The sequence below is a fragment of the Dama dama genome, chromosome 7 (genome assembly GCF_033118175.1).
Source record: "Dama dama isolate Ldn47 chromosome 7, ASM3311817v1, whole genome shotgun sequence".
In the NCBI taxonomy this organism is placed as follows: domain Eukaryota; kingdom Metazoa; phylum Chordata; class Mammalia; order Artiodactyla; family Cervidae; genus Dama; species Dama dama.
Genome location: NC_083687.1, coordinates 42308721 through 42335003, shown reverse-complemented (window position 1 = coordinate 42335003; position 26283 = coordinate 42308721). Strand labels below are relative to the sequence as shown.

General features: G+C 41.7%; 1 protein-coding gene across 10 annotated transcripts in view; it reads right to left on the bottom strand.

The window, feature by feature from the left end:
• Positions 1-26283, bottom strand: part of ATXN1 (ataxin 1) — a 405775-nt gene that overhangs the window by 350286 nt on the left and 29206 nt on the right. The window contains exon 1 of one of the 10 annotated variants that reach the window (XM_061147573.1): positions 1119-2242. The exons of the other annotated variants lie outside the window; for them this stretch is intronic. The gene's annotated coding sequence lies outside the window, so the exon portion shown is untranslated. Of the gene's footprint in view, positions 1-1118; positions 2243-26283 lie in introns of those variants that run through there. 10 annotated transcript variants of the gene reach the window in all.

The window sequence follows — 26283 nt, the reverse complement described above, 5'->3', positions numbered from 1 at the left end:
CTACTGAATGATTTTGTTTGTATGAAGTTCAAGACTAGACCAAACTCATCTACAGTGAAAGAAATCAGAGCAGTGGTTGATTATGGGCGGAGGGCGGCGGTGGGGTATGGACAGACAGGAGAAATAAAGACTCTCTTTGGGATGATGGACATGCCCTGGATCTTGAGTAAGGTGCTGGCTATACAGACATATCCAGTTATCAAAACAGTGAACTACACATTTAAGCTGTGTGCATTTCACTGTATGTAAACTCTTCCTGAATACAAATGAATTTATTAAGTTAAGATAAAGATGTACTTTCCATCTGGAGCACCTGCCTGGGGATAACCCATGCTCTTCGTAAGGAAAAAGTGAACAGAGATGCGCTTCAGTGAAAAAAAAAAAGCCGTGCAAGGGAGGCCAAGTAAGAAAAAGCCAAAGGCAGAGGAAGAACAGTGGTCTGGTCGAGTGAGAAGAGAAATCGAGAAGACTGAGTCAGAAGGGGAAGGTACAAGCCAAACAGGAAGACGCGAATGAGCTGAACGTAAGGAGCAGAAAATAACAGACACACAATTGTGTTTTAAAATAATACAGCTACTGCGTTACACTCTGAAAAGAACTGAAGGCAATTTTATTTGGAAACTGTCCTCTTCTTCCCTCCACACCTCAGTTAATCAAGTGGGAAACAGGCGAATTCGGGGAAGGCATGAACTTAAATACATCCGTCTCTTTTCTTTTTTGAAAACCAACCACCTTCAATATAATCCAGGGTTAACACATTCCCGCCTATGGCATTTGATCATTGATAAACATCACAAGGTCACATGTGGCCGTTAATACATTTACATATAGACATGCTAGGATAATGAGATTCACAATCTATTCATTCCTTTAATAAGTGAATGAAACCATGACCACAAGTCCCTCTGAGGGAGTATCCTAGTTAACTGAAGCTGGCCTTGGAACCAGAGATAACATTTCTCCTCCTTCCAGTTGAATTAATAAGACGAGCAGGAGATGACTAACACGAGCAGTTGATGAAGCAATTAATGCCAACTCTCTCTCTTACTCATCCCCACCAGCAAAAGAATTAACCCTGGCTGAAAAAGTAGACACCATGTGAGCAAAATGAACTTTACCACACCACGGAGCTACAAGCGATGAGTAGGAGGGTTCCGGTCCAAACTCTCTGAATCTAGGGCGACCTCTACGAGATCAAATTTCAATAAGATTGTGTTCATCAGGGCTGCTTCCTCCATTTCAATTTACCAATGCTGGCTTTACAGGAATAGCTTTGAGACATTCCTACAAAATTAGCTGACTCACTAAATTTTTTAAAAAGGAGAACAAAGCCTTATATACAAAGGAGAGCAAAAAAGACATCACTGGCCTCTGGTGCACATACATGTGTGAAAAAGCATCTCTGTGTTGGAGTGGATGCTGAAGAGTAATGATCTGTCAATGTTATTTAGGCTACTTATGGGAGAACTGCTTAATTCCAAAGTCCCTTCTTGTTTCTACTGGCTGAGGTATCGAGAGAGAACCAAATATTCAGGAGGAGCCAAGAGTCTCAGAAAACGTCTGGTTCAGGTGATTTTAGTGTGTGTGGATGGGGGAAGGTGGGGACATTGAATATTATTAAATAAATTATATATATATATTATATGGGTGTTGGATATTATTTATCATATTATATACTAATATATCACATTAATATTAATAAATTCAATTGGACATGTTCATATATATTAATAAACTCAATGTATTAAAATATTACATATAATGTATTAATATTAATAAATTGAATTGGATGCTTTTCCATAATGCGTTCACCACCTGAATACCCATCCTCACCCTTAGAGTATGGTCGCTAGAACCCCAGCATTGATATCATGAGGGAATTTTGTTACAAATGCATATTCTCAGATCCCAACAGAGGAAATCAGAAATCCCAGGGCCCAGGAATCTGCAGTTTTACAAGCCTTTCCAGTTAATTCTGATGCTGTCTCAGTTTGAGACCTACTGCCCTAGGCGATGCTCCTCTGACCCACTGTTTCTGAACCTCCACGTCTCCACGGTCTCAAGACAGAAAGTGAAGACTCGGTAGCCTTCGTTTTGCAGTACCAGCTCCACAGAGCTTGAGTCACCTGCCCACGACCGCAGTGTCGCACTGAAAACAACTCTCAGGTGTGTGGGCTTTTATAATCTGTTCAAAATGGATTTCCAAAATAACCCTGGGAGGTAGTCAGAACTGGGATGGATATCCTTCATTCCCAGAAGAAAAGGCTGGGCTCAAGGAGGTTAATGACTTAAGTCTATTACAAAACTCAGTAACAGGGTTGAGACCAGATCACCCCCCGCCCCGTTTCCTGATTCCTGGATTGGGGTTGTCGCTGCTCCTGGAGACCGCCCAGCACCCCTGCACTGTGTACCCACACACGTGTGCCAACACCCAAGTGTGAGAATCTGCACATTGGGAAGGGATGGTAAAGTAACAGGAATCATTTGTCTTAGCCTGGATTCTAAGATTAAAAACAATTCAACAGAATGTAATAGTCAAATTCTGACTGGCCCCATGAGCATGTGCTACTAGCTACTCTCTTTTCTCACTTCCACCCACCTTTATGAGCTGGTCCCCATTTCCCCAGATTTAGAAGAACACCATCTGACTGAAGCGGAACACTTGGGAGGGCACCCACTACCACTAGGATTTGTAAACAGCTTCTCAAAAAGATGGGGAAGGCGACTTCCCTTCAGCCTTTCCAATCCAGTCCTTTTTAAAGTTTCCCTTTGCAGCACTTTAAAAATACATGTTGACACGTACACACTGCCACACATAAACGAGAAACCAACAAGGACCTACTATATAGCACACAGATGTCTGCTTAATATTCTGCAATAACCTAAACAGGAAAATAATTTTAAAAAAAATAGAAAAATGTATATGTATTAATATAACTGAATCAATTTGCTGTACCTGAAGCTAATGCAACATTGTTAATCAACTATTCTCCAATGTAAAATAAAAATACTTTTCCAAAATGCATATTTTCACTTTGGAAAATACAAAAATGACCAAAAAAAAAATACAAATCTCTCAGACAACACTTAACATTTATCCTGTTTGATTTTTTTCTAAATACAGACATCAATAATTCATGATATGCAAATAGAACAATTTTTTAAAATTTGGATTATGCCACTTATTGTCCTATATACATTTCTTTGAAAGCTTTATGATGGGGATAGGCTGAACTGCAGAGTTATACTACATCATCATGAAGCAAGATATTTATATTCTAATTCTAGTTTTAACATGTTCCAAAGAGGGCTTATTAATTCATTAAACTAATAAAAAAAATTTATTCTAGGTGAATTCTTACCTAGATCAATTCTAGGAACTAAGAGCTATGGAACCTGCCAGATAATTCACACTATATACTGCCAGGAAATCACAGGAACAAGGTTCACTGAAGTCTAATCTCTACCTCGTCCATTGCTCCGGGCATGAACGGAAGCTGGGTTCTTTCATTTTCCACGTCATCACCTGAGGTGGATATTCACTCTCTGTACCGCTGCCCTCTGCCCATGCCAGGCCCATTGTTACTCACTTGAGTAACAAAAGGTCTTACAACTCTCTGCTTGGAATTCATCCTCCACACTGGGTCAGATCTAATACACATCTGCACAGACTACCAGAAATAATAAAAACAGCTGACATTACTGGGCACATCTCATGAAATTAGCACTATGCTAATGCTTTTCATACATCTTATGACAAAGAGGCAAATGTTATCATGTTACTATTAGAGATAAGGACTCTAAGGTTTGGAGAGGTTAAATAACTTGGTCCAAGTCACACAGCTCATTAGATTTGGAGCAGCATGACTCCAGAACCAATCCCATTTGTTAACTCAAAAAACTGCATGCCTATCTGTCATCAACAGCAGTGCTTTCCAATATTACTTTTTAATCCAAAATTTTGCCGACTGTGAGCAACAGATATTTTGCTCTAAATATCTGTTAATCAAAAAAATACACTGGGACCAAAAAGATACTATGAATTTAGTAACACTTTAAATGGATTTGGGGTTGAGGAATTATCGTATCAACCAGCTACAAATATTTGGGAGAAAGCACTCATTTCTGTTAGTGATATTAATTACTAAACCCACACAAGAGACTTACACTGCATACGGATTTGTGTGTGCATGCTAAGTCACTTTAGCCGTGTCCCACTCTGTGAGATCCTATGGACTGTAGCCCACCAGACTCCTCTGTCCATGGGATTCTCCAGGCAAGAATACTGGAGTGGGTTGTCATGCCCTTCTCCAGGGGATCTTCCTGATTCAGGGATCAAACCCGCATCTCTTACATCTCTTGCACTGGCAGGCAGGGCCTTTACCTACTAGCGCCACTTGGGAAGCCCATATGGATGGGTAGGTCCTCCTTCATAAAAACTGTGGTCTCCCATGTCCTAAAATCTACAGGTTAGAGACCCCCAGAAAGTAAAGTCTTTATCATGAAATACCACGAACTCCACCATTTAGGCCCAATTTACATTTCCAACTGTGTTTCTTGTCCCCTTTTCGCCACATACCCTCTGCCCTACCTCTGGATGTGGTAGACAAGTATTCCTACGCTATTGGATTTCGTGCCTAGAGGCCCCCAAGCTACATCCATCGCAAGCCTCTTTTGAGAGGGGTTCTTCAGCTCAAACATCTTCAACTCTGTGGAGCCACCTCTGATAACACCTCTATCCCCCATGATCAAATGAACACGGTTTTCCTTTTATTTGATTGTGGCCCTATGATGGCATTTAAACACACTGCAAATAAAAAGATGTGCACATATCTGACTCTCTCTCTCATCCACATTTTCAGAGGGTAAGGATAGCATTTACTCATCAGGGTCCTTGGCCCTTCCCTCCACTCTCTGCCTCTGGTAGGTGCTGTCAAATGACCATCAGTATCAGCCTGGTTGGTAATTTTATCCGGCGGAAGTCAGTTTGGCAAATAGCTCTTGCCACTAAAGCAGCTCTATTCTGTGTGTCGTAACGGCTGATCATCTGTAAACTGTAAAACTCCCAACGTCCCACCACCAAAAGCAAAAGGCAAGTACTGACACTCGGAACTGGAAAGTCTGAGTCCAGATGCCGGCTCTCTCTCTGAGCAGCTCTGTGGCCTTTACGCAAGGCTCATTCTTCTTTAATCCTCCATTTGTTCACTGAATTTCGGTGGGAGGAGGGGGACTAAGCTTCCAGTTCTTACTTGTTGCAATTCTATGACTTGCAAATTCTACAGACCAAGGTTGGCAAGCATTTTCTGAAACGCACCCAAGAGTAAATATCTCAGACTTTGTGTTGGTTTACGGTCCCTTTCTCAACTACTCATCTCAGTTCTGTAGTTATATACTGCGAAAGCCTCCATAGACATTAGATAAATGAATGGACACGGCCTGTTCCAATAAAACTTTATTTATAAAAAAGTGGCAGCAGGCCAGATATGGGCTGCAGGCCATAATCTGCCTACCCTTGCTCTGGGCAAATGTCTCCATGTTGCTGTGCAATTCCCAGTGCTTGATCTGAACTTATAATTCAAGGGGTGTTTATTACCAAGTTTCCAAGAGTCTATTTATAAAGAGTATAATGAGGAGTATAATAATATATATACCACCACTCCCCACCAGGAACTTGAAAATGGGAAAAAGAGATTGCCAAGTCAGAGGTTTACAGTAAGAACTAGATTAAATGGATGAGAATATACACATACAAATTCAATGAAGATAGCAAAGTGCCACTTCCCACCACGACCACCACCACAGCCCCCTGCTCCAGCCAGTACCTGTGAATTACATTCATAAATTTAAGAAAAGATTGTGTCTTCCAAAGGGTTGGCTCATCCAGGGATGAGTATAGTCACTAAAGCAAATGTGAGCAGCGTCAAGGCTGTTGTGGGGAAGAAAGTGGCTTCACTATTCTAGACGACCCTGGTGAGATGATTGTGGGTCCCACTAGAAAAACTTCCTTCTCCTGAGACAAAGAGAGCCACAGTTCTTCCCTGTTCTGATTCCAGGCTTACCAAGCAATTATCTAACTCCCTATGAAACATTTCTTAAGGAGACGGGAGTGCTGTAACGCTTACTGCTACCTGCATCGAGAAAGCAAGCAATTTCTCAAAGTGAATCAAGAGGAGCTTCCACTTGTGATTTACATTCCAGAGTAGCTTGACACGGAACATACGCTGATCTCGGCGCCCGAGGATACGCGAGTGACGCATCTCACTGTGAATTACCACGCCGGCATCAACGCGCGCGCTCCGGCCCAGACGTTACTTAGCTCTCTGAGTCAGTGTGGCAAGTCCTGGACACAGACCTGAAGCCATCCCTGGGCTGCGGGGTGGAGGGCGGCGAGCGGGTGGAGACCCAGCCAGCCCTCTCCAACGGCCTGGCTGACACACCATTTCCAGCTCTGCTTACTTTCAACTGATTCCCAAAGTCCTTAGGGGACAATGAAGCCAGAGCGCTGGCGGGTGCAGAACAGGGTTTGTGTTTGCCTCCCTACGCGTGTGTACAATGAAAGTCAGCAGCAGCTCTGAGTAAACAATCTAAAAACCAGACCTAAGTCGAAAAGAGCAACAGCCAAGTATTCATAGTCCTAATGAGTGACTGGCTTGGCTGCCACCATAAGGTGCAAGGAAGTTTATATAAGGGGTTTTTGGTTTTTTTTTTGCCCTAATATATTGTCTTCATTGCAGTGTAGTTACCTTACAATGTTGTGTTAGTTTCTGCTGCATGGCAGAGTGAATCATAAACCTCAATTGTGGTGAAGGGTCAGCGATGGCCAGAAAATGCTAGCTCTCAGCTGGCCCTACTCAGCTGAAAAACAAAAGCTCAGTCCTGAAGTCGGAAGAGTTTTAGCCACACAAATACAACACTGAATTTTGCCTAGTAATAAGCCTGGAGCGAAATGAAAGAGAGGGCTCCAGAAGGTCAGGGCCTGCTTCCTTAAATCATGCCAGGATATCTGAGGCCAAGCGGCCCCAGACCTAGGAGGAAAGGCAGAGCAGAGGAGCTCACTGCAAAGGAGCAGGAGCGCGGAGCACCTCCTTTCCTGTCCACTGCGACACGATCCGATTTCCACCTTCTGTTCCAGAACTTCTAACGCACAGGTCACGCTCCTACTCACAGAAGAGCCGACGGAGTGAGCGCATCCCCGAGGAGAACTCTTAACTTCCTCATTTGCAGTGTGTTCTGTTGGCAATGCTGTGTTTGGTGGCACAGTCCAACTAGGAATTAAATATTATACGCTCACCAGTAAATTATCAAAATGTAAACTAACAGCTATAGCCGACACCATCTGAAACCGCCAAGAACTTTCACACTGTGCTTCTAGGGGGAAGGAACATCCCCGACCCGGCTCTGTTTAGTCTTCGGCCAGGTTTGCCCTTGATGACAACATGCTCACGTATGTGTGTGGATAATGTAGACAAAAAGATGACCGTGCACTTTGGTTCCTGGCTTTTCACTTGGAATTTCCAAGCAGGATTATCCTGGGTGCAGATAATATTCAGCAAGATAAACTGTCATTTTTCTAAGCATTTCCACTCATCATAATTTTGAAAACTGCTTTCTTTCCCTGACCACTATACTTCTTGGAGTGTGTGTGTGTGTGTGTGTGTATGTGCGCGTGCACACGCACGTGCATGCATTCACTCAGTCATGTCCAACTCATGTATTAATTTCTCATCACATTTAACATAGTGCCTTGCACACAATGAGTATTCAATAAATATTTGGCAAAGGGCTGACCTCGCAATATCAATTCCAATTAACAGAAATCCGGCCTTTCAAGTGAATTAATGACAGGAACAAAATGCTACATAACAGAAAATGTGAATGTTCTATAGTCCTCTATCTTCCTACATGGAAAACTATGAAGTTCTTCTATATTAAAAACTCCCTAGGAAAGAGCAAAACATGTCTATTTTCCTATGCCGCCCCAAAGCAGAGAATGAAAGAGCAAGTTTACTTCCCTTGTGCAGACTGAGAAATCACCTTTAAAATTCACGCTAAACAGCTAAATGGAGCAGCAGACTGTCAAAAACTGTCAAGCGAAATAATTATTGATTGGAACATTAAAATTAAAAATGAATGTAGGTTAATAGATGAAGATGGCTGGAAGAAAAAGCATATCATTTAAAACTAGAAAAAAATCAGACAGCGAATCTGCCAATCAGGCTTGTCGAGCTTAGAATGAAACAATTCAAGGAAAATAAAGATAGCAGTGAAATAAAAATTAACCACACAACGGCCTTTGTGACAGAAGGATAACTGAGCCAGGTTCTCCTGATGGCTTACTCCCCTCCTGCTTCCCTCCCTCGGTGTTAGCCGCTCAGTCGTGCCCGACTCTTTGCAACCCCATGGACTATAGCCTGCCAGGCTCCTCTGCCCACGGAATTCTCCAGGCAAGAATACTGGAGTGGGTAGCCATTCCCTTCTCCAGGGGATCTTCCCAACCCGGGGATTGAACCCGGGTCTCCCAAATTACAGGCAGATTCTTTACCATCTGAGCCACCAGGGAAGACATTGATATAAATGCCAGGGCTGAGAGATTGAAACCGGTGGTCATCAGTCTGGTGATCTTCATGCCAATGGACTGAATCATGGTCTCCACTCCATGACAACCCTCTTCCTGGAGAGGAGCGTCCTTCAGTAAGATCCCGTCTCTGCGCTGACAATGCTCACCTTTATAGATCTGCTGGGCTGCAGATCCACAAGTGTAAGTTAATGAACGCCCAGCATCTCCCCCTCTCAACAGTTCATGTGCCCCGAACAGAACTCTGGATGGTTCTGCCTTGGCTTCCTGCCTGAACCCGACTCCCCGCTTCTCCATGAAGGGCACTGCCATCTTGGATTGTCTCTTTTCTTTCCTCGCTACTTCCAATCCATCCAACAAGCCCCCTCTGCCCCGCTGTGATGCAGAACCGAATCCGCCCATCACTCTCCATCTCCCCCGCTCCCCTAACTCATCTGGACCACGGCAACAGCTTCTCCTGGTTGAGTCTTCGTTCACCTACAACCGCTCTCCCACAGGATCCGAGCCGTCTCTATGAGACACCACCAACACCACCACTCCCCCTGCTTAAATGCCCTCCATGGTTCCCGTGATGAGTCGAACAGCAGGCCCCAAAATGATGTGTTCACATCCAGAACCTGTGACTATGAGCTTCTATGGAAAAAGGGTTTCTGCAAGTGTACTTAAGTTAAAAAGATCTCAAGAGGAGATCACCCTGAATTAGCTGGGTGGGCCCTAAATCCAATAACCAGTGTCCTTAAAAGAGACAGAAGAGGATAAGACACAGACACAAAGGAGAAGGCCGTGTGAACACAGTGGCAGAGACTGGAGTGATACTGCCATGAGCCAAGGAATGCCTGGAGCTACCGGAAGCTACAAGAGGCAAGGAAAGATTCTCCCCTGGTAACTTTAGAGGGAGGGAGGGAGGGTGACAGCTTGGCTTCAGACTTCTGTCCTCCAGAATTGTGAGAGAACAAACTCCTGTTGTTTCAAGCCACCAAGTTTGTGGTCCTTTGTTAGGACAGCCCTGGGAAACAAATTCAGTCTCCTATCACAGGTAGAATAAAATGCAAGTCCTCTTGCCTCTCACTGCAGAGTGAAAGCTTCTTCCTGATTTCAGGGCCTTTGCCTGGCCATTCTCTCCATCTGCAAAGCTCTTCTGATGATGTCACCCCCGCAGCATTCCTACACTTCACTGAGGTCTCCGCATGAGTGTCACATGCTACGGAAGGATTTCCCTGACTTCCCCAAATAAAATCGCCCTCTGTCTGCCACCATCACTCTTTCTCCCCTAATGCACCCTGCTCTGATTTTTGTCTGAAATACACAGCACACTTACAGAGGTACAAGCAGTCTGCCTCCTCTACAAAAAGGTAAGCACTCTGAGGGCAGGGGCTCACCCTGCATTTGTTCAGTTATATAGCCAGTGCACACACTCTGCCTGGCACCTGAATATCCAGGTGCGTAAGAAGGAATAGTTTTCTTTTCTTCTGCTAAATTATAAAAACCTGACTTGACAGCACCATCAAGAGATACTCACTTAAGATTTTCTCTCTGTTACACGTCCAACAGGCCACTATGATTTCTGAAGTCTCCGAGAGTTACAACCCCTCATCCATTATATCAAAACGCAGTTGATCAAAGTGTGGCTTTCCCACTTTTATTACTGGAGTTAAGATAAAGCACAGTGTAAAGGAGAGATCTAGATCCTTTAGCTACTGGCCATGTGACCCTAGGTAAATAATTGCCCTCTTTGAACCTGGAGAATGGAATGCTGAAACTTGTGTCTGAATCCACAGGACGCCCCTGAGAACCAATTGAGGTCATTTAATCAACAAAGTATTTCTCTGGATATTGTTCAGGCCAGATGTTGTGTCAGCATGGTGACACAGCCAGAACCTAGACAAGGTATGTCTGCCCTTACCAAATGCAGATCCAAGCGTACAGCTTTGCAAGTGGCAAAATGTGCATATGTAAAAGCGGGGAGGGGGTGGGGGGGGAGGGAGGTTGCAATGTGTGCTCAACACTCCAATGTAACCGGCTCGCCATTTCCAAACTGTTCAAGGCTTTCTGCTCTGCATACTTCTTAACACAAACGTGAAAAAGAAGATGGATCTCCAAAGACATTGATTACCCTCTTCACTCAATCACCCGCACAGTTCGCATGGGAACTTCATTTGTCTCCTGCTGAGCAATTTCTAACATAGGGAAAAAAAAAAAAAATCAGAGCTACCACGAACAAGGTTATAGCATTTAGTCATCTCAAAATAAGGACGGGACAAACCACGAGATGTTATTTATTTATTTATTCATTTTACTTATTTCAAAATAAACACGCTGTTTTGAATACATACCAGGGGTCTGTGCAATACCAGCTTAAGGTAGTTCCTATGCAGCCATGTCACGATAGGTTTTTGGTTTTTATTGAAGCACAGTTGATTTACAATGTTATGTGAGTTTCAGATGTACAGCAAAGTGATTCAGCTATACACTTCATGCGTGTGTGTTCAGTCGGTTTACTCCTGTCTGACGCTTTACGACTCCATGGACTGTAGCCCCCCAGGCCCCTCTGTCCATGGGATTCTCCAGGCAAGAATACTGGAGTGGGTCGCCATGCCCTCCTCCAGGGGATCTTCCTGACCCAGGGATGGAACCCACGTCTCTTACATCTCCTGCACTGCAGGTGGATTCTTTTACCCATTGAGCCACCTGGGAAGCTCCCAGTTATACACACATATGTATAGTCTTTTTTTCAGATTATTTTCCATTATAGGTTATTACAAGATTCTGAATATAGTCCCCTGTGTTATACAGCAGGTCCTTGTTGTTCATGTATTTTATATATAGGAGTGTATATCTGTTAATCCCAAACTCCTAATTTATCCCCCCCCACCCCCACCTTTGGTAACCATAATTTTTTTTCATATGCTATCAATTATATGTGGAATCTTAAAAAAAAGAAATACAAATGAACTTACTTAAAAAACAGAAATCAACTCACAGACATGAAAGAAACTTTTGGCTGCCATGGCCATTTTTAATCATCTAAAAAAAGGTAGCCCACAGCTTGCTTTCTGTAACTCAGACTTAGTATCTTATCCTTGAAGCTGTCCAGACCTTTCAACTCTACTTGAGTGGTTCTTATAAAACTCTGGAGGGACAGAGAATTCATTGAGAATCTAGTGAAAGCCATAACCCTTGCACCAGAAAAACACACATTCATATAATGTCATGCAAATACAGTTATTGGGGAGTCATGGGGCATTCTGAGAAAGTCCAAGGACCAAAAGTGCAAACTCCCCAATCATCCTACTTTACTGTCAGCCCACAGCACCTCACCCAGCCTCCTCACTTGATCACTCACCTCTTTCTCTCCCCTGCTCTCCCCTTGGTGTACGCGAGTGCTGAAACCACAGTATATAAAAAAAATTTTAAATCCAAAACAACAGGGAAAAAAATTAGATTATACAGAGAAAATATGTCAAATTATAAAGTCCTGAATATTCATTGGAAGGACTGAGGCTGAAGCTGAAACTCCAATACTTTGGCCACCTGATGCGAAGAACTGACTCATTTGAAAAGACCCTGATGCTGAGAAAGATTGAAGGTGGGAGGAGAAGGGGACAACAGAGGATGAGATGGTTGGATGGCATCACCGACTCAATGGACGTGAGTTTGAGTAAACTCCGTGAGTTGGTGATGGACAGGGAGGCCTGGCGTCCTGCAGTCCATGGGGTGGCAAAGAGTCGGACACAACTGAGCGACTGAACTGAACTGAGTCATCATAGTAACCAAATCTGACCCTATACAAGCTTTGCTAACTAAGCTCTACTATTAATATTTTCTATAATAAAAATTAAGGCTTTGTCATTCAAGTTCTTTAAATGAGTAAGTTAATGCATCTAACTTGCTAAAGTTGAACATATAGTGTTGCTTCACCACTCTGTGGGTAACAATACAAGTAGTAAATGTGGGTAACAATACTAGTGCTAAGTGTAAGTAACAATACTGGTAGTAAGTGTGAATAACAATACTATAAGCATGAGTAACAACACTAGTGGGAACTGTGAGTAACAATACTAGTTTCCCACTCTGTTCAAAAGTTCTGTTATGGTAGGAATTAAAAGGGAAAAATAAACTAAGATTTTTCTTCCAAAAAAGGTACAAAGCATTTTTATCCAAGAACTTTGAATGTGCACTGTCATGCATAAAGTTGTCTTTAAGCAAGGTTGGTATGCTACATTTTAAATACTTAGGGTTATGTTCATATAAACATTTATGCAGGCTTCTTAGAAATCAAGAAGAATTCTACTAAGGATTAAAAGCCAACCCCATGATTTATAAATTATTTCAACTAAAAATTCTAAACTATGAATTCTTTAAGGTTATTTTCCAATAGAAGAGGTCATTCCTTCAAGAGACAGACTAACATACTATATTACGTTTCTTTCATACTTTAAGGTCTCAGGCAGGCCAATTCTGGGGACATTTTCACTTAAAAAAAAAAAAAGCCTTTTTGAGATCCTTTAAAAGGTAGTCTATCCTTATGCACTTAAAATGAGTTCAATTACCCATGGTCAGATTGCACAAAACCTATTACTATAAATCAACTACCAAAAAAACAGGCTTCACCTATTACTTAATCCTAAAAAAGGGTTAAGAGACAAAACTCAAAAGCAATCTTTTATAGATAAGATAAAATTCTGTTATGTATCATCCCTTTAGTTAAACCTTTTATTTATAAATCTAGCAAATTTCCCTGTGTAGGCTAAATTTCCTTAAGCTTTTCTGGACAAATTCCCTGCATTCAACAGCATAAATTCCAATGTTTAGTCAGAAAAGAGGCTCTGGAGCATTAAGATAATTACATAACTTGAACTTCTAAGTATATATTTTTTAAAAATTAATAATATACTGTACTTCCTTGCTTAGAAGGAAATTTAAATTACAAAGAATCTGACTTTCAAAATTCCTGAACCCAAAAGCCATTAAAGAAAAAAAAAAAAAAAAACAGCCCATGAGCCAAGGAGCTTCACGGAATATTTATCAGAGTATAACATTTCTATAATATGAAAGCTTCTGGCTTTCAAACTCATGTCCATTTTTACTCCATGGTGTTTTTTAGCATAAAACAAATGCATGTTGATTCTGGTACAAATCATAAAAGAGACTGTGAGGAATGTTCAAAGTAACCTCAACCATGATGACTTCACGTTCAAAAGATTTTTCTCATGTTAATAACATTTAAATCTTTGCTTCTGTCTGACTCACACGCTTCAGACTGGAAAGTTAACCAAATGGGCTCTCCCCGCCAGGTGTGGGAAGAACTTCATTGTCCTAAGCACAAAGTGGATGGCATTCCTTTTTTCAACTGGACAGGCTAAATATGGGGCAAAAAAAACAAAACAGCCCCAATTCCTCAATAGGAATCTAGAGAAAATTCATGAAATCTCAGCAGCTTATTTAAGGTGTCTTTTTGATTAATGGGAAATCCAAAAAGTCCCCCGGCATTCAGATTCTGTGTGCACCAAAGTTCTCCTCCAGGCATGTATGGTCATGAAGGAGCTGTAATATCTCCCATGGTAATGGCCTCTAACCAAGTCAAGTGTTCATCCTGAGACAGGCTGGGATCTGGGACCCTTTGCGGTAGCACTTGCACCTAGACAGACATCTGGACAGACATCTCCTTGAGCAACAAAATACAAAGGAATAATATGGGACTAAACATAGCTGGGCGCATGTGCAGTTAAGGCAACGTATGGACAGCAAGATACTAAAAGACCAAAAACCCAACTGCCACTTCTGAGGAGCTGGGAACAAAAACAGGCTACTGGGAATGACAGCCAGGTACGACGCATGCCCCATGCACAGAGCATCACTGAGGGGGTAGGCAGACCACCTAAGCCACCCTTCTGGCCAGACCCCTGAACCCACCCCGAACCTCACCCCATATATGGAACCAGCTCGCCCCACCCCCGAGTGAGCAAGCAAGGGAACCTGTTCCTTGTTTTGGCTCCTTCCCGCTGCAGCAGGAGCCCCAATAAAGTCTCACCTGAATTTCTCATCTGGCCTCTTATCAGTCTCTATTGACTAGGGAGAGTCAAGAACACCAGTCGGTAATGATCCCTAGGAGATTATACGTCTGCTCCATCTACCACCACCAGAGTGAGCAACTCTCTGAATAGAGTGGATGGACATACCGTCAGGAGCTATTTATAATCTCGTTGTGATTGAAAATTCCAGTGGGACACTCAGTGGGCGACCAAGGGGGCACACAGACAAGCAGGACCTGGGCAGCATTCCATCTCAGGGCTGTGCTGATTCACGTCTTTCCCACCAAGGTCAAGGCCCCGGGCTATTCCGAGTTTCACCAGAGAAAGACAGGAAGAGAAGAAGCCCCAGGCCCCCGTGGGGCTCCCAAACAAATACAACCCATTTTAACAAGTCAAACCTGCTGATCCTTTACGGTCCATTTGAGGGAATGAAGGTGAGAAGACTGGAAAATAACTTACTTAGTAAGTTCTTAAAGAATTAAAGTGGCTCTACAGTTTTCAACCCACAGTCCCTTGGACAATTAAAATGAAAGTACATTCATGCCTTTTTGCTTTACACGGTGTATCTTGCCTGTATCTGCTGAATGTTAGATTCCTTCTCTAGAGCCTTCTTAAGCAGGAGAGTGGAGTTTTCTGTTTACTCAGGTTTCCAGAACTGCTATTTATTACTCCACTACCGAGTGTTTTCATTCCAGTGGAGTGTGATTGTTAATTTGTTATTGCGAGTTTCTCAAGGAGTCAAAACAGCCAGAGAAAAGCATGAGCTACACACAGCAATAAAGGCTGGAAAATATCTCAACAACATGGAAATGATTCGCTGCCTAAAGATCTCAGGCTTAAGAAACACCCTACCCTTCGATTCATTGTAAATTTGTTCGGATGAAACACAAAAACAGCCCGGTCCGGTTTTCAACTCAGAAACCAAATTCAAAAAAACATCTTGCTTGAAATATCCTGTGAAAAGGACTTGCAAACTATTTTTCCCTCCTCCCTCTTAGTCAGTGAGGTCAATTATCACTTGCACCCAGGATTCCGATTCTACTACCTACTCCCACCTTTTCTCCTCCAACAAAACTTTGCCCAGATAAGAGAGAAAGCTATCTTCATACAAATGGACTACACACTTGCCAGCATTTTTCTGAACTGCTTCTTAAAAAAGAGGTAAAAGCAGCCAAGTGAAGCTTAAGCATTTCTACGAGGAAAGACTCCATACATTCAGACCTTTCTGATCAATTCAGATCCCGGTATACAAGGAGCACAGGGGTAGAAATGATTGGTAAATATTGATATTTGCTAAATAAAAGCAGCTGACGTTTCTCTACCCTGGTGACCCCATGTCCTGCAAGCTCTCCTTCCCCACAATACCCAGAGACACTTTCCTTTTGGTTGTAACATGGAAGCCAATCACTGGATTCAGACGAAAATACTAGGAAGGAGCTTCTTACTCTTACGCTCAGTGAACTATAAAAGGTTTGAAGTGTGTGTGTGTGTGTGTGTGTGTGTGTGTGTGTGTGTGTGTGTGTTGGGGGGGGGATGTTCCTAGTAATGTGAAAGAAATTTTAATATAAATCTTAGTGTCACTGTTAAACTGAATCAGAAAACATCTAAGGTCACAGATCTCATCTGTGAGGATGATGCCAATTATCATTTTTCAATGCAAATTACAAAGACCTCTTGAACATGATTATGTACGACACAAAATAATTTCTTAACAGGGTCCTATTTCAGGTGGCTCTCTGAAGAGTTAAAGCCATATGGAGCCTAATTAGACAGTCAACTTACACCCTCCTTGGTCTGAACCTGTATGACAAATAATATTTCAAAAGTTTTTTTTTTTTTCCCAGAGAGTAACGTGTTCGAAAAAGTCATGGTTTGTTACCATAAAGTCTCCTCAATCATGAAGTCATTTCTCTCATATACAAAGATGGTTACAGCCATAAACAAACGGCCAAATTCTATTCTCTCTCTCTCCCTCCCTCTCTCTTTCCCTAGTAAATTAAGATCAGTAAGTTCAAAACCTTTCATAATTGCTTAAAATTTTCAAATATTAGTAAAAGCATAAAGTAAATAGATGCCTTAAATATGATCAAGGGGCAATCAATTTTGGATCCAGATGTAGATATTAGGAAAGAGGAATAAATGAAATGCATAAATAATTCCAAATTATTGAGACCTGATGCTGAAAATTTCAGCCACTATAAATGTATCAATTCTCCTAACATAGCAAAAACAATAAAACATACTCAGCAAATTGGGTTCAGATAAGACACCTAAATGGAGAAGGAAATGGCAACCCACTTCAGTATTCTTTGCCTGGAGAATCCCATGGACAGAGGAGCCTGGTGGGCTACAGTCCATAGGGTCGCAGAGTCGGACACAATGTAAGTGACTTCGCATGCATGTGAGATGCCTAATATGAATAAAAAATAAGCCCAAATTACAAACTTTTAAAAAGAGATATAGTTTTCAAAGAAGCAAACTCACAGAGGAAACAAACTAGTGGTTATCAGTGGGGAGAAGGAAGCGGAGAGGGGCAATATAGGAGTAAAGAATTAAGAGGTTCAAACTACTATGTGTAAAACAAGCTACATGGATATATTGTACAAAACAAGAAATACAGCCAATACTTTAAAATAATTATAAATAAGCACAACCCTTATAAATTATGAAATCACTATATTGTACAGCTGTAATTTATATAATATAGTACATCAACTACACTTCAATTAAAAAGAAGATATAGTTTTAAATTTCTCAAGTACTTAGAGAAAAACCTCAAAATGAGCAATAAATTACTAAGGGAATATGCTAAGAGCTTGTATATATAAACTAAAATAGATAATATATATATAATACATAAAATAGATACATGAAAATAGGGACTTCTAAAGTGCTTTCTTGTATACTCTCTTCCTTTCTAATGTGCTATTTTGTCTGTGATATAATTTGTACTACTTTTTCACAGAAAATCTTTTATCATTGGCAAATTACTAATATAAACTCAGATGTGGACACGAATTCAGACCACGAAAGGATCAAAATGAACAAAATTTCTATCCAATGAAAGTGAAACCATCATCTAGCCTGTTTCCTCCATTCACCAAGCAGAGATGCTACTGGGCACAAACATAACTAAAGCTATCCTGAGCAAATGGGAACGTGGACACTCGTTCACTCTTTCCTCACATTTGTATGCACATGTGTACTACCCTTAAACGATGAAGCTGCAGGGGAAAATTTAGAGAGAACTTAGTCCAGACCCTCCTTTTACCTGCGATGCTCTGAGGGTTAGAGAGATCAAATGCCTTGAGCATGCTGAGTTGATTAGCGAGAGCAAAGCAGGTCTCTTTCCTCCCTGATCCTTGCTCTTTCTGCCTCACTGCCCGGGACGCTGAGCGGTGGTCAGAGCCTCCAGTCACATGGAGGCTGACTAGGAAGCAAGACTTGTAAGTAACAGAATGAAGCAATAATGACATGACAAAACGAGCTGTGCAGACAAGTACACAGGAATTGAGGGAAGTGGGGAAGGAGACTGGTTTGAGCAGAAATAGCTGGGGAAGGCATTCCGTCCTGGAGAAAGGGAGGCTCCTGCTAGACATTCAGGGTGGGGCAGAAGGTGGGGGTGAAGGCAGAGAGTGAGGGAAGAATCTGAGCAAAGCCTGGTGGTGAGAAATAAACATGATATGTACAGGCAAAGGCTGACGCCTGGGGTGGACACCGGATTATGTCCACAGTCTACCACTCTCAGTGCCCCTCTCACCAACCCCACCACCACCACCTCCTCCCACACGCCTAGGAGTCTGCCCTAAACAAGATAGAAATAAATTAGAAAACCCCAAAGGAGAACAATGGGGATTTCCAGGTGGCTCAGTGGTAAAGAATCCTCTTGTAAATGCAGGCTCCAGCCCTGAGTCAGGAAGATCCTCTAGAGAAGGAAAAGGCAACCCAGTCCTGTATTCTTGCCTGGAGAATCCCATTGACAGAGGAGCCTGGCAGGTTACAGTCCATGAGGTCGCGAAAGAGGTGGACACGACTGAGCGCCTGAACAACAACCACCACCCTTGGTCTCTCTGTCAGCAACCACTTCGCCACTGCCTCCCACGGACCCGGCATGCTTGCATGCAGGCTCAGTCACTCAGCCGTATCTGACTCTTTGCAACCCCATGGACTGTACTCTGCCCTAAACACACACAAATACTACACAAATAAATTAGAAAATCTGAAAGGAGAACATTATCGTGATAAAAAGTAACTAAGTCATAAACAGCATTTACTAGGTACCAAGGGCTCTTCTAGGTGTCATGAAAAAAAATGTAAAGTGAAAGTGTTAGCCGTTCAGTCCTGTCCGACTCCTTGGCCAACTGTAGCCGGCCAGGTTCCTCCGTCCACGGGATTTTCCAGGCAAGAATACTGGAGCGGGTTGCTGTTTCTCTCTCCAGGGGGTCTTCTGACCCAGGGATCGAACCCTGGTCTCCTGCATTGCAGGCAGATTCTTTACCATCTGAGCCACCAGCGAAGCCCTTCTAGGTGTCATACATATCCTCATTCATTTAATCCTCATGCTGATTATAATCTCCACTTTTCACTTTTCGGATGAAGAAACTGAGGCCTTAAGTGACTTGGCCAAGGTAGTATATGTCAGGGCTGGTGTTTAAATCACAGGAGATTTCAAAATTCTGGGATATCCAACAGTAACAGAATACATGGGCATAACTGGCCAAGTTTAAGTTGCAGTTTCAGAACAGCTTGGCACCCCCTGCCCACCGCACAGGCTTCATTCCTGCCCGTTCTCTTGATAATTCCGTCCTCATTGCTAAGGAATCTCCAGGCTGCAGTCACACCTGCAGGGCTACTTCCAAAAGCCCAGGAGAGCTATCCAAAAGGGACCTCAGCAATCCAGACACGGTGGACATCTGAGACAAGCCCTTCTACAGAGAGATGGCTGCCTGAGAACAAATTTTATAACATCCTCTCTTGCTGTACAGAGTATCTGGTCATAGAGTTTGTTGTCGGCAGAACCAGGATTAAAAAACTGTGACCTGTGTCTTTTCTCTCTCTCACCCTTTTTCTTCCAAGGTGTATATTTATATTTTTGGCAAAGCAGTCAAAGGGAAAACATCACAAGAAGCCTTCCTGTGGGGTTCGCGGTAAAATGAGTAACAGCTGGGAGGAGAGAGCAAAGAGAAAGTGAGTCATGGATATGGAGTTTAATCTGTAAGTTTTTTCCTCTGACTTTCTTTTAAACGTTTTCTCTAAACTCGGAGCTGGAGACTTATATTTACACACTCCAGAATTCCACCTGAGACTGTAGCATCTCAGCCCTCTGTCCTTTTCACAACAATGCAACTTAAATGAGGCCATAACTGCAAGAGATTAGCCAGGGAGATGTGGGTTAGGGGGACCTGTCCACATTTGGTTTACAAAGACCTCACAAACTCCTTTTCCAAAGAGTCAGGGTCTTTTCCAATGAGTTGGCTCTTCATATCAGGTGGCCAAAGTATTGGAGCTTCAGCTTGACCTTCCAATGAATAGTCAAAGTTGATTTCCTTTAGGATTGATTGGTTTGATCTCCTTTGAAAAGACCCTGAGTCTGGGAAAAACTGAGGGCAGGAGGAAGGTGACAGAGGGTGAGATGGTTGGATGGCATCACTGACTCAATGGATGTGAGTTTGAGCAAACTCCGGAAGATAGTGAAGGACAGGGAAGTCTGGCGTGCTGCAGTCCATGGGGTCACAAAGAGTCGGACATGACTGAGTGACTAAACCAACAATACAACCTCCTGCATTGATGTGCAGCTCTGGGTACCACAAACTAAAAAGCTCTCCTTTGCTTATTAACCCCCACAGTCCTATTTTACTTTCTCCTATGAATTCTGGTCCTTCCAACCAGTTCTTGACACAATAGAAAGGGGAAACAGACCCACTGACCGTAAATCACATGGGCACTTCAGTGTTTTTGTGCTTACTAGGGCTTCTGGCATATTAAATGTTGAATACTCTTCTTCCTGACTCCCCAAATGAATGAAAAACCACTGAAATCATCAATGCAGGGGCAGCAACAGACTAAAAAAGAAATAAACTTTTCAAAATAAATAATAACTTCAAGTATCTTTTTTAAAATAAAATTAAATGTCTTTGTATAGTAAACAAAATCTCTTACTGCACAATCACAATTTAAATTAACAATCTTAAAGAAAAAAAAAAAAAAAAAACCTTTATATAAGGTGGAACTTATAGGGGACAAAAATATGAATACAAGCTTCCTGGAGTTAAAAAGCAGAACACAAAATATAGACATACATACACTATTGATACTATGTATAATAGATAACCAATGAGAGCTTACTCAACAGTGCAGGGAGCCATGCTCCATGCTCCGTGTCCACCTAAGTGGAAAGGAAATCCAAAAGTGGGGTTATTTGTATACATATAGCTAATCTGGGGCTTCCCAAGTGGCTCAGAGGTAAAGAACCCACCTGCCAATGCAGGAAATGTGGGTTCGATCCCTGGGTCAGGAGGATCCACTGGAGAAGGAAATGGCAACCCACTCCAGTATTCTTGCTTGGGAAATCCCATGGACAGAGGAGCCTGGTGGGCTACAGTCCATGGGGTTGCAAAGAGTCGGACACGACTTAGTGACTAAACACTAACAACAACATAGCTGATTGGCTTGGCTGCACAGGAAAAACTAACAAAACATTGTAAAGCAACTATATGCCAATAAAAAAGCTTTTTTAATGTTCATCATAATAAAAATTACAATAGCTCTTTAAACATCAATAAATGTATGATTTTTAAGTCTACAAAATACAAGAAGAGTATTAGAAGAAAACCCTCTATCATTCTTAGGAGCCATGTGTACCAAGCCTTATTAATCGTACGCTACATAAGGCTTGCATTCAAGTCCACTGCTCTTTTCTAATAAAATTTTCCTTCAAGTTCTCCTTTTGTCGTGAACTTGGGTTATGGCCTTCCCACTGGCTATATACAACCACACATATCTTTCAAAAGCTAATTGAAGCATAGAGAAGTTAAACATGATTTATTCAAGGTCAACTCTCCAGTCGGTGGAAAAGCCATAAATACAGCCTCTCCATAAATACAGAAAGCGAAGAGGAACTAAAGAGCCTCTTGATGAAAGTGAAAGAGGAGAGTGAAAAAGCTGGCTTAAAACTCAGAATTCAAAAATCGAAGATCATGGCATCCGGTCCCATCACTTCATGGCAAATAGATGGCAAAGCAATGGAAACAGTGACAGACTTTATTTTCTTGAGTTCCAAAATCACTGCAGATGGTGACTGCAGCCATGAAATTAAAAGACGCTTGCTCCTTGGAAGAAAAGCTATGACAAATCTAGACAGCATATTAAAAAGCAGAGACTACTTTGCCGAAAAAGGTCCATCAGTCAAAGCTATGGTTTTTCCAGTGGTCATGTATGGATGTGACAGCTGGACCATAGAGAAATCTGAGCACTGAAGAATTGATGCTTTGGAACTGTGGTGTTGGAGAAGACTATTGAGAAACCCTTGGACTACAAGGAGATCCAACCAGTCTATCCTAAAGGAAATCAGTCCTGAATCTTCATTGGAAGAACTGATGCTGAAGCTGAAACTCCAATACTTTGGTCACCTGATTTGAAGAATTGACTCACTGGGAAAGACCCTGATGCTGGGGAAGATTGAAGGCAGGAGGAGAGGGGATGACAGAGGATGATGGACATGAGTTTGAGCAGGCTCTGGGAGCTGGTGATGGACAGGGAAGCCTGGCGTGCTGCAGTCCATGGAGTCGCAAAGAGTCAGACATGACTGAGCGACTGAACTGAACATCCTCTCCACCGTGAAGTTTCTGGGTGCTGGGCCATACTGCATGGTGAAGTTTTGACTCTTGATTGTTGTTTTCAAAATTCCCTTTGGTATTTTAAAGCAGCTCATGTTGACAAGCTAGCAAATTTCATTAACATTGCACAGTTTCACATTCTTGGACCTATCACACATGCCAATTTGTTTTTAACACGTGCATTTAAAACTTCCTTTAAGATACTGTGTAACTGACTCAAAGATACAAGAATGGGAGTGGGTTTAGTATATTTTCTTCCTATTAAATACAGCTGAATCACAGTACAGGGTAAGCAGTTGCTGCAAAAAGAAACCCTCTGCATTTAAGGCAGCACTCAATCATAGGAGACCATGTCCTAGGATGAGACTGCATGAGCAGTGTCTGGCAAGGGTGGAAAAGTAGGCTCTGGGAGTGCAAGACGCATTTAGGGGGGAAACATCACGAGAACTAAGCTGTATCAAGAAATGAGGGCGCCAGAGCTGTCATAAAAAAAAAAAAATTCACAAGCGTGTGCAGATTAAACAGATAACAAGAGGGATTTTTTTTTTTCTTTCTGTTTTATGAAAAGGGAGGTCATTCCTCTTGCTTTCAGGACCTTAAAAATTAAACCAGAGCTTAGCCAAGGGCTGGAAAGTTTTGAAGAGAGCCTTGAGCAGAACTCAGGACCTTAAAACAAGGAGAAACCTAACCCCAGGGAGTCTGTTTTACTTTGCTTTCTGCTACCACACTCAAAGACAACTTGACTGAACAAATGGGCTTTTTTTTTTTTTTCTGGTATCGCTCTATCATGAAAAAGCTCATTTGCCATTTAATTTTTATCTAATCATGCTGGCTGTTTTCTGTCTGTCTCTTTCTCTTGTCTACCCCCACCCCACCTACACTGGCATTCTCTGTGGTCAAAGAATCTGTTTCAGAATTAGTGTTCAATATAACAAATGTCAAGTAAACACTCTACACATTTCCTGTGCTATTTAAAGCATCCTAAGCAATTATTTGCTCTAAAGTATTAAACTGTAAATTTTCTTAGCTGTGCCAATTCCTATAGTAATAGCTGTCACAGAACAGTACTTAGAATCCTCAAATGCAGCTTTTAAAGCAGCTACACTCTAAGTCTACATTTGCCAAGATTTTTCTAGTTTCCATATTTTTACAGCATGTTTTTGAGACAATGTACAAAACTACAACAAAGTGTTATATGTAGCTCTTTTTTTTCATACTTGAAGCCTATTAGTAGGCACATTGGTATCTTTGAACGGAGATATTCTCTAAGCAAAAAGATGACAGCAAGAAGATACACAGACCCTTGCACCTTAACCTCAATCCTATACTGTTTTTTATTACAGGCCAAAATCATGACCTTTGAAAAATCACATTTGATAAAGCTCCAAATCATAGAGTTGGTTCATAAAAAGGTCTCCTACATTGTTACATTAGGTCTGTAAACAATGCATACTGTATCTATACATACAAACACATGCAAACCCCAGAAAAATATTAATACAAGACATACACATATAAATGTGTATGTGGCAATGACTATCTACAGATACGTATATGCCTTTATAAGCACTTTTATGTTTAGCTAGATGCGATTTTTTTTAATCTTTTAAATTCATTACATATTTCTGTAATGCCATGAGAGTAATGTAAAAGTAACCTAGGTCTATGCTCTTAATATCTAAGAGTGCATTAAACTGCCACCTTCTACAGAATTGTATGACCTTGGAGAAAGATTTCATGCAATAGAGTATGATTTGCAAACAAAAAAACAAAAATCTCCCTTGCTTATTTTTTTCAAGTAGTTAATTATATTAGAATGTATTTTCCAAGTGATGAAAGAATTATTCCCACCACACCCGAGCCCATTTTGATTTTCACACGCTGTACCAGGTATTATTACTACTTGCTGAAAGATAGCATGAAAGCATTAAGGGACAACAAGGTTATATTATCTTAACATGTCCCACTCAATGGCTCTCGACTGTGTTATGAAGTGCCCTCACATTAGTTACCAAAAACGTATTGCTATTTTAAGAGTCACGCTATTAAGGAACCACATGTCTGTAGGGCTAATATTTGTGACATATAACCTGACAAGATTTTTAGAGAGGTGACTGCCCAGTTACATGAAATCAGCCTCTCAGATGGCCTGTTTGTTACCGTCCCTCCAGAGCATGCCTTGCCTGGGAGAGGATGCATCCTTCGAGAGCACCAAAGAAACCATCACCCCACCTCAAAATCCCCTACACTAGTCCTGGCCCTCCAGCCTGCACAACACAGCAGAGGACACGCTCCCTAACCTCTTTGTACAGATCTGACTCAGTTCCTCTTCAAGCCCACAATGGTGAGAACAAGGAGGAAGAAGTAAGAGATGACTGAGCCACGAGGAGAGACGAGAAAAAGGAGGGAAAACAAAATAAATATCTGACTGGGGATTTATCTCTGTGCACTTTCGTTAAAAATGTTTTCAAACATCACTCTTCTTTAGTGGCTACTACTTGCTTTTTTTTTTTGCCTGCATCATGCAGCATGGGGGATCCTAGCTCCCTGACCAGGGATTGAACCCCTGCCCACTGCCTTGGAAGCACTGGATTACCAGGGACGTCCCAGCGGCTACTGCTAAGGTGGGAAGAAAGGTGATGTGATGGGGAAGGGCCCCACAGAGAAGACGTCAAATTCGTGATAATCATGAAATCTGGGTGGACAGTTATTAGAGTGCTCACTGAATTCTTATGCTTTATAGTTTATCTTAATTTTGCAACTATGCTTTTGTATAGAGCTCACATTGATGAAAGCAATTTTACAAGTCTCACAATGACATTGGTGGTAAGCAGTAAAGTATAATTGGTGAAGAGCATAGAGTCTGAAGTTAAAATGGTATGAATTGAGTCACAGTCCTACCACTTACTGGTTGTATGACCTTGGGCAAGCTACTAACCCAGTTACCTTATCTGCAGACTGGAGATAATAACTCCCAATTAAGTTGACTGTGAAGATTAAGTGATCAGCACAGTGACGGACACATCCTAAATCCGCAGTGTGCCAGCTAGCCGTTACTATTATTAAAAGCGTAGGTTCTTTGCACAATGACCTTTCTTGACTGTGTCCAGTAGATCATGAATCTGGTAGATAAATACTGGTCAACCAACTTACAGTACTGAATAAAGATATCCACAATCAAATGCAGACTTTTAAAAATGAAATCCCATATGCTGTTGTCTAGAAGATGCCTAAATGAATGAGGGAAACAAATTTAACGGCCCCACAAGTAAAGTGTGAGGAACCTGAGGGTCAAGGCACCCTTTCCAGGGAGTCTAATTAATATTAGCAATGTTAGCTGCCTCGTGTAAGAGAAGATCAATCCAGCATTGACTTTCAAGCTTAAAAACATCTGCCATTCGCCCTTAGCAGTACTCACAGTGCACAAAATATGTTAACTCCTGATATCCTACGTGAGCAAAGAATAACAATTAGCAAAATCCATGTATATATCTTTCTAAAAGTTAGTCCCCTAATAATAATGAACAGGCAATCAAACATGAATTTGTTTGAAGCCACAGGCCACAATTTATTCAACTTTACTGTTCCCTCTGAGCAATGTGCTTTGCACATACATAGTAGGTTTACAAGAAATGAACAAAATTAGGTTGACTGTAAAATGAGGAGGCTGGACAGAAAAATGTGCACATCATGAATGACAAACTGCCCGAATGATCAAACTATTAAATTCTGAATTTCATGGATGATCAAATGTCCGAATAATCAAACTATTAAATGTTCAACTTCCCAAATGCAAACTGCCTATATGATCAAACTATCATCAACCTTAGTTGATCCTCAC